Source organism: Glycine max, chromosome 18 (assembly GCF_000004515.6).
Source record: "Glycine max cultivar Williams 82 chromosome 18, Glycine_max_v4.0, whole genome shotgun sequence".
Lineage (NCBI taxonomy): Eukaryota > Viridiplantae > Streptophyta > Magnoliopsida > Fabales > Fabaceae > Glycine > Glycine max.
In genome coordinates, this window is record NC_038254.2 from 21,145,150 (window position 1) to 21,153,254 (window position 8,105).

General features: G+C 35.7%; 1 non-coding gene across 1 annotated transcript; it reads right to left on the reverse strand.

The window, feature by feature from the left end:
• Nucleotides 1-5,963: 5,963 nt before the first annotated feature.
• On the reverse strand, nt 5,964-6,071 carry LOC113000272 (small nucleolar RNA R71). The gene has a single exon (XR_003265563.1). It is a non-coding gene; the product is annotated as a small nucleolar RNA R71 (small nucleolar RNA).
• Nucleotides 6,072-8,105: the final 2,034 nt, after the last annotated feature.

An 8,105-nucleotide genomic window follows, 5' to 3' on the forward strand; every position in this document is an offset into this window, starting at 1 on the left:
GTTTACATGCACAACACATTCCTTGAATTTATACAATCTAGAAGGGGAGGATTTTACATACTTGATAGCTACACGAACCCTACAAATAGCTGCAATATCCTCTTTGAATCCTTCTTGAACAATTAAACTAATAACATGTGCACAACAACACATGTGAAGATAATTTCCATTCAACACCAGACGGTTCCAAGACATTAGCCTCTTTTGCAAATATTCAATTGCTTTATCATTTGAGGTGGCATTTTCAAGTGTCAATGAAAGAACAAAGGTTAGTCCCCAACTACTTAAGCAACTCTCAAACGTCCTAACCAAATTCTTCCCCGTGTGACTTTTGACTTGATAAAATTTTATCACTTTGTTTTGCAACATCTAGTCATTGTCAATGAAATATGCCGTCAAACTCATATAAGTTAGATTTTGTGACGAAGTCCATGTGTCTTTAGTGAGCCAAACCCTTTGACAATGATGAGAAAAAAAAAGATCTTCAACTTTACTTTTTCACTACTCCAAAGACTAAGAATATCCCATGCCAAGGTAGTGTGTGAGATGACCACAAAAGAGGGTGCTATAATCCTAACAAATTCTTGGAAGGCTTCATGCTCAACCATACGGAAGGAGAGCTCCAATGCCATAAACAATTTGACCAATGCAATCCGATATGCTTCTTGGTCAATCATGGAAGAGGAAGAAGGAGTAATGATCGTTGAAGAAGAATTTGATTTTTGCCTCTTGGTCATGATGTTTGGTTTCTTCTTGCATATGTCTAAATGAGTGCGCATGGCATTTGTTTCACTGCTATATTCGATCAAAGCACCACAATGTTGACATTTAGCTTGGGATAAGAGATTGGGGTCTAGCAATTTATCAAAGTGATCCCATGCTGTAGATTAATTTTTACGCCCTACGGAGCGAGGTAATAACATTTCTCTTGTTGTGCTAGAGGCCAACATTTCAATGTCATCAACCATTCCTTTTGGCTTCTCTTTTAAATAAAAATAAATTAGAGAAAGAATTAGGTCATCAGTTCCCTCCCCTCACTATATAAAGAAACTTTTAACCCAGAGCAACTTTATAAAACATTTATGTTCCTTTTCTCTGACGCTCAACAACCCTAACAGAGTAATCGAGGGAGGAGCTCTATAGAGCACTAAAAATTTCATCATTGCTAACAAAGAATGCTTGAGCGACTACCTTGAGGTAAGAGATGAGTTACTCACGCTTGGGGATTAGAGTGAACATGTGTAGGATCCCTAAAGGATCAATTTTGGATTATTTTTGGTTGTTTCTTTTTCTTGAAATTCAATTTTGTTTTTCCTAAATTTTTTGCTTGTGATTGTGACTGATTTTCACTTGTACAAATTTGATTACACAAGAATGGAATAAAACTATGTAGATATTGATAGAGTTGTATGAAAAAAAATATGCATCCTTGCAGTTTTGTCTATTTTTGGGTTAAATAGTTTTAATTATGACTTTAGTTAAAATCCTTTTTCAATTAGCCAAATGGTTTTGTTGCATGTTTGGTTGTCCATAATTTTTTCATCTAATATGCATATATTCATTGAATTGCGATAAGTGTTTCATGTTGTTTCATGTTTTGAATTTAAACAAATATTATATTATAATATTCCTAAATATACATAGGCTTCTGCTTCATGTTTTGATTTAAATTAATATTATATTATAATATTTCTTAATATACGTAGGCTGCTTTAGGTTTTAATTTTAAATTAATATTATATTATAATATTCCTAAATATACATATGCATTTATATATTAATTGAATTCTGTAGTTTTGTTTAATGTACATAGCATATAATTGAGTCTTTTAATTTATAAAAATGGAATTGATAAAATTTGGATATGTATCAAAGATTGTTCAAACCATGAGCAAGTAGTGATTATAAATCATACAAGAATTTTGTTTTTAATATATATTTTTAACACATTTTACTTTATTAATTAAAATTTACTTATTAGAAATCACAGACTATTGTGAGTTTCACTTTCCATTTAATAAACAGCCATAAAATATGGTGAAGAAACATAATTTTGTTTTTCAACCAAAACCCGTTCATATTCTTAACTACTATTTTTCTTCAAATGGAAACATCCCATTGTATACCATATTCTTGGGGAATTTGATGTGTATAGTATTGTCTTTATACATTATTTATATTTCGCTATGTTTATTAATACATGACTTTTAGAAAAATAATTCTAACGTTGACTATTCAAAATTGACTAATTAATGTATTGTCACTACTACAACACCAGCTTTCTACATCGGTTAAATGGGGCGTTCTACATCGGTTTACGATCGTCGTCGTAGACCGTGTCATAAAAAGGGGTAGCTATTCTATGACGGTCGTGCAAACCATCTTAGAATGTGTATATTTCTTAGACGGTCACGTCAGAAGGACCGATGTAGAAAGCATTTCATTCTACTACGGTCACGTGCGACGACCGGTGTAGAATGCTTTTAATTCTACGACGATCACGTGCGACGACCGATGTAGAAAGCTTTTAATTCTACGACGGTTTTCCCAGAACCGATGTAGAATACTTTTTTTGGTTATTTTTGTTATTTTTGTTGTTGGATTTTTTTTTTGCTATTCACAGACTTCAAACGTAGAAATTGAAGGAATAAATACACATGACAATATGAAATTAAATAAACTTTATGCAATCAATATCAATTATTCAAATCTTTTCTAGTTTCAAGCACTTTCAAAAGTAAAATGACTTCCTATATATCCACCAGTAAAAAAAGCTTATCAAGGATTGAAAGAAAAAGGAGAAACTGATATTTTTCCACTGTTATGTCCCAAAATTCTAATTGACAGGCAATCTTTTATAATATAATGAAATATGCTTCTCAACATATTTTAGGATTCTTGTTAGTCGTCTTTTACGACTAACTTTTGTATAGAAAAGTTTTCAAAAATGTATATATTTCTTCCAATTTATGGTTCTTTTTGGTAGGATTGTAAATATTTCTTGTTTAGTTTTTATATTTGCTCAGTAGAAGCTTTCCATATGAATTTAATGTAAATTTTACTTCAACTCCAGGTAAAAAGGAGAAAAGTTTGAAGATGCAAAAACTGTTGTCTCGCTAAGCCTGGACCATGCGCTTAGCGAGACTCAACTGCTAAGCGAGACATCAACTGCTTAGCGAGTGAGATGAATATTGAAGAGAATCTGCCATGTCATCATGCGCTCAGTGCGTCATCAGCTCGTTCAGCGAGAAGATTGTCTCTTCTGCGCTTAGCGCGAGAATGACACTAAGCCAAATTTCACTTACTCGTGCTAAGCACAAAAATGGCACTAAGCGCGCCTTCACGGACAAAAAACCCTTTTTAAGCCTGAATTGCAGAGAATGAAAGAGGGGGGTCTGAATAGACTACGTGAGCCTAGTGCTGAACGAAGAACAGGTAGATTTTAAGTTTAGGAGTGATTCCTAGGTTCCTAGAGGTGGAGGAAACATCCTTGATGTGTCATTATTTTCTCCTATTTCTTACCCCTTTCTGTTATCATTTTAATCACTGATTAGCCTTAATTGTCAAATTAATTATGCAGTTTTATCATTTGGGCCTACTTGACTAATTCTGTGTTTTAATTTAATTTCAAGAGAATTATAAGCAATTGGGCTTGGATCCGGAATTGGGTTGAATCGGCTTGGACTTGAAGAGAGCAGACAATTTTATTTGTCGTCCAGTTTTATTTCATTTCGTTTTTTAGCTGTATTTTTATAATTGGGCCACCAGACCTTATTGGGCCCAATAATCAGATTTGTAAGCTTTGGACCCTTGTGACCTTTAGTGAACCCAGCTGCTAGGGTTTTAAGAGGTTTTTCGTGTTACTGTTCACGTAGGTAGTTTTGTAGGGTTTTCATTTTTCAGCTTCTTTTGGTGTTATTGTTCACGCACACTGTTCACGTAGAAATTCCAGTTTCGTTTTCTGCTTCAATTTCTAGCTTCGTTTTCTGCTATTGATTTAAGTTTTGTTTTCGTTTCTGCTGTTAATGGAAGGCTGAATCCATAGTGTTGTTTTCTCTTAAGGATTAAGCATAGCTCTCTTTGAGGTTTTGTTCTTAATATTAAATTCTGATCAGTTTTTCCCCTTCACCAATTATTCTGTTTTATTGCTGATATTAATCCATGCATGCTTAATGCTTGATTAATTGTCTTTGTGCTTAATTAACGTTCATACTTAATGGACATGTGAGAGGGATTAATTGGTGTATGTGTTGCTTAATCACATAATGACAGCCTTGTGTTAATTTTCGCTTAGTAAATTAATTTCGGGTTGGATTAAGTGGTTGAACTGATTAGGGATAAATTCTCGTAACCTAGGATAAGAGACTTGCTTTTGAATCAAGGGAAAACAACATGTTTTAGTTATGTTATCTTTTGAATTCAAGTTTGCTTGTTGTTTAAATTACAAAAGCAAACAAACCCCCCCTAATTCGTTACTGTTTTGTTAAATATGTTATGAACATTTGGTTGATCATTGTTCATTGGAGACAACCTAGGCTCACTTCCTACATACTACATATTAATGTTTATTTGATTCGGATACGACTCCGATCAAATTTGGTGCCGTTGCCGGGGAGTAGTGGTCCAAAGGTTCATAATTATGTTTTTGTGCCTTTGTGTTTGTTTCTGTGTGTTTTTATAAAATATGTGTTATGTGATTAATTTACAATGTTTAGTTGTTTTGTGTGTAGTTCCGTTGTTTAGTGTTGTTTAGTTGTTTGTGTGTGTTTCAGGTGTGTAGCGTTCTATTTTGTTTTTCAGAGGTGCCCCCTGTTCTGTTTTTTAGAGTGGTGTGAATAGTACCCAAATTTTGCTAATTAATTGGAGATTTTTGTTTTGATAGCTAGAGTTGTTATTTTTGGCTAATTTTTTGTGTGGTAGTTTCTTTTGATCCATATTTTGTGTGAAAAATACCAGAAGCACTTGGTGTGGCTGAATTTTGAGAGATACAAAAATTTTGGGAACTTGTTTTTAGCAAAACTTAAAACGGCCATAACTTTTGCTCCGGTTATTAGAATGACTATTATTATATATGCATTTGGGGTAGAAAAAAATTTCCCATGTCATGACAACCGACTGCCAGTTGAGGTTTCCCAAACTTGAAAAATCAGTTGTTTACTAAGCTTTTTATTTTTTATTTTTCAAGTATTATTGTCCTATTTTTCTAAACTTTCCTTAGGTAGTTTTCATAGTTAGACTTTGAATTTTTGTCTGAAATTTTCATAGTTAGGCAGTTTTCAAGATTTTAGGGTGTTGCTCACAAATTTTCAGCTCATTTGGATATCGTTTGAGTATAGTTGTAGTTTTACCCCCTTTGGTGCTTGTTTGAGAAATACATGAATTGCTGCATATAGTGCATGACTAGGGGCAATCTAGGTGATTTACAATCCTTTGATCCTGGAATAGATATAACCTTTCATAGATTAATTAGGCATAGTGTGCATCCTGATCATTTTGAGCATTCTGTGCATTCTGAGCATTTTGTTGCTGGTGATTCTAAACATTCTAACTTTGAGCATTCGGTTGGTAATTTTCATACTGAGAACATGGCTCAATCTCCACCTCGTGAGAGGACTCTTAGGGAGATGGCTGCACCTGACTTCACTTATGAAAGCTTGTGCATTCAATATCCTGATGAGGATGTTCAATATGTTCTCAAAACTGGACTAATACATTTGCTGCCTAAGTTTCATGGTCTTGCAGGTGAAGATCCTCAAAAGCATCTTAAGGAGTTCCATATTGTCTGTTCCACCACGAAACCCCCTGATGTCTAGGAATATCATATCTTTCTAAAGGCTTTTCCTCATTCTTTGGAGGAAGTGGCAAAAGATTGGCTGTACTAACTTGCTCCCAGGTCCATTACCAGCTGGGATAACCTTAAGAGGATTTTCTTGGAGAAATTTTTTCCTACATCTAGGACCACTACCATCAGAAAAGACATTTCAGGCATCAGACAACTTAGTGCGGAGAGCTTGTATGAGTATTGGGAAAGATTCAAGAAATTGTGTACAAGCTGTCCTTACCACCATATTTCTGAGCAACTCCTTCTGCAATATTTCTATGAGGGACTTAGCAACATGGAGAAGAGTATGATTGATGTTGCCAGTGGTGGAGCTCTTGGTGATATGACCCCTGTTGAGGCTAGGAATCTGATTGAGAAGATGGCTTCCAACTCCCAACAATTCAGTGCAAGAAATGATGCTATTGTCCTTAGAGGAGTCCATGATGTGGCCATGGATTCATCTTCATCTGCTGAAAATAAGAAGCTTGCGGGAAAACTTGATGCCTTGGTCAACCTAGTAACTCAGCTTGCCATAAATCAGAAATCTACATCTTCACCTATTACTGTTGCAAGAGTTTGTGGTCTATGTTCTTCTGCTGATCACCATACAAATCTCTGTCCTTCTTTGTAGCAATCTGGAGTCAATGAGCAACCTAAAGCCTATGCTGCAAACATTTATAATAGACCCCCTCAACAGCAAAACCAACAACAACAGAATAATTATGATCTTTCAAGCAACAGATACAATCCAGGTTAGAGGAATCATCCAAATCTGAGATGGGCAAATCCTCCGCAACAACAACAGCAGCAACAACAGCCTATCCCCTCCCTTCTAGAATGCTACTGGTCCAAGCAGGCCATATGTTCCTCTTCCAATGTAGTAGCAACAACAAAGACAACAAGCAACTGAGGCTCCTCCTCAACCTTCCTTAGAGGAGTTAGTGAGGCAAATGACCATCCAAAATATGCAATTTTAGGAAGAGACAAGAGCCTCCATTCAGAGTCTGACAAATCAGATGGGGCAGATGGCTACTCAGTTGAACCAAGCTCAATCCCAGAATTCTGATAAATTGCCTTCACAAACTGTGCAGAATTCGAAAAATGTGAGTGCCATCACCTTGAGGTCTGGCAAGCAAATTGAAGTGCCTCCACCAGTAGCAGCACCTGCACCTGAACCTGTCAAGCTTCATTCTACACCTGAAAAAGAGGATGATTTAGCTGCACAAAAGAGAAAGCTTCCTGATCATGAAGGAGCTAACAAAAATTTTCATGCAGGTGGACCTTCTTCTAGTAGTTCTGACATGCAGCAACCTCCTATCCCTCTTCCAAACAAAGGACTAACATAAGTGTCCATGTATGAATCATCATCTTCTACATTATTTTCCGTGTAAAATCACACACCACCTTTCATCAGAAGGGTCTTGTACATAAAATACTTGTTTAGCTTGTTCTGCCATGATGAAAGGGTCATTGCGGTAACCTAGTTTCTTTAGGTCTACCAACGTAAATCCTACATCATTCGTCTGCACAACGGTGTTGCTGTCAACCCATTTACATTTGAAAACACAAACAGTAAATTTGACATAGTTATGCTCCCAAATTTCATCAATGAACCCAAAGTAAGGGATGGAAGCTACACAGGGATTGTCATCATGCATACTTGCGAAGTATTGAGATTCAGCCCTTAGGGTGACCCCGCTGTTTTGCATTGTACTTTTGTCGTCTTGTTCTTTTGTGTAAAAGGAATACTTGTTTATGTTGTATCCTTGCCAAGTTATAACATTTCTTATAGGCCCATATGCTAGCTTTCTTAATGTTTCTGAGGCAGTTTCATCAGCAAAGATTGTATCTTTAAACCAATCACAGAAAGTTTTGTTATGTTTTTTCAACACACAATTCTTTGACATTTTTGGATTATTTTTTTTTACTAAAGCTTCATGTTGAAGTATGTATGGAAAAACTTCATTACTGTTGTTCAACACATACAAGTGAGCTTCTAACAAATCTTCTACACTTGGAGTGATGACATACAGTCCTCTTGAACCCTTACCACCCACTTTATCGTCATGTCGAGACTTAGAAAAGCCAACAGGTTTAGCCTTTTCAATGTAGTTTGAAAAAAATTCAATGGCTTATTCTGTAATGTACCTTTCAACAATAGATGCTTCCGAACGATGTAGATTCTTGGTATACCCTTTTAAGATCTTCATGTATCGCTCAACCAGGTACATCCAGTGCAGATAAACAGGACCACAACATCTGATTTCTCTGACCAGGTGAACAA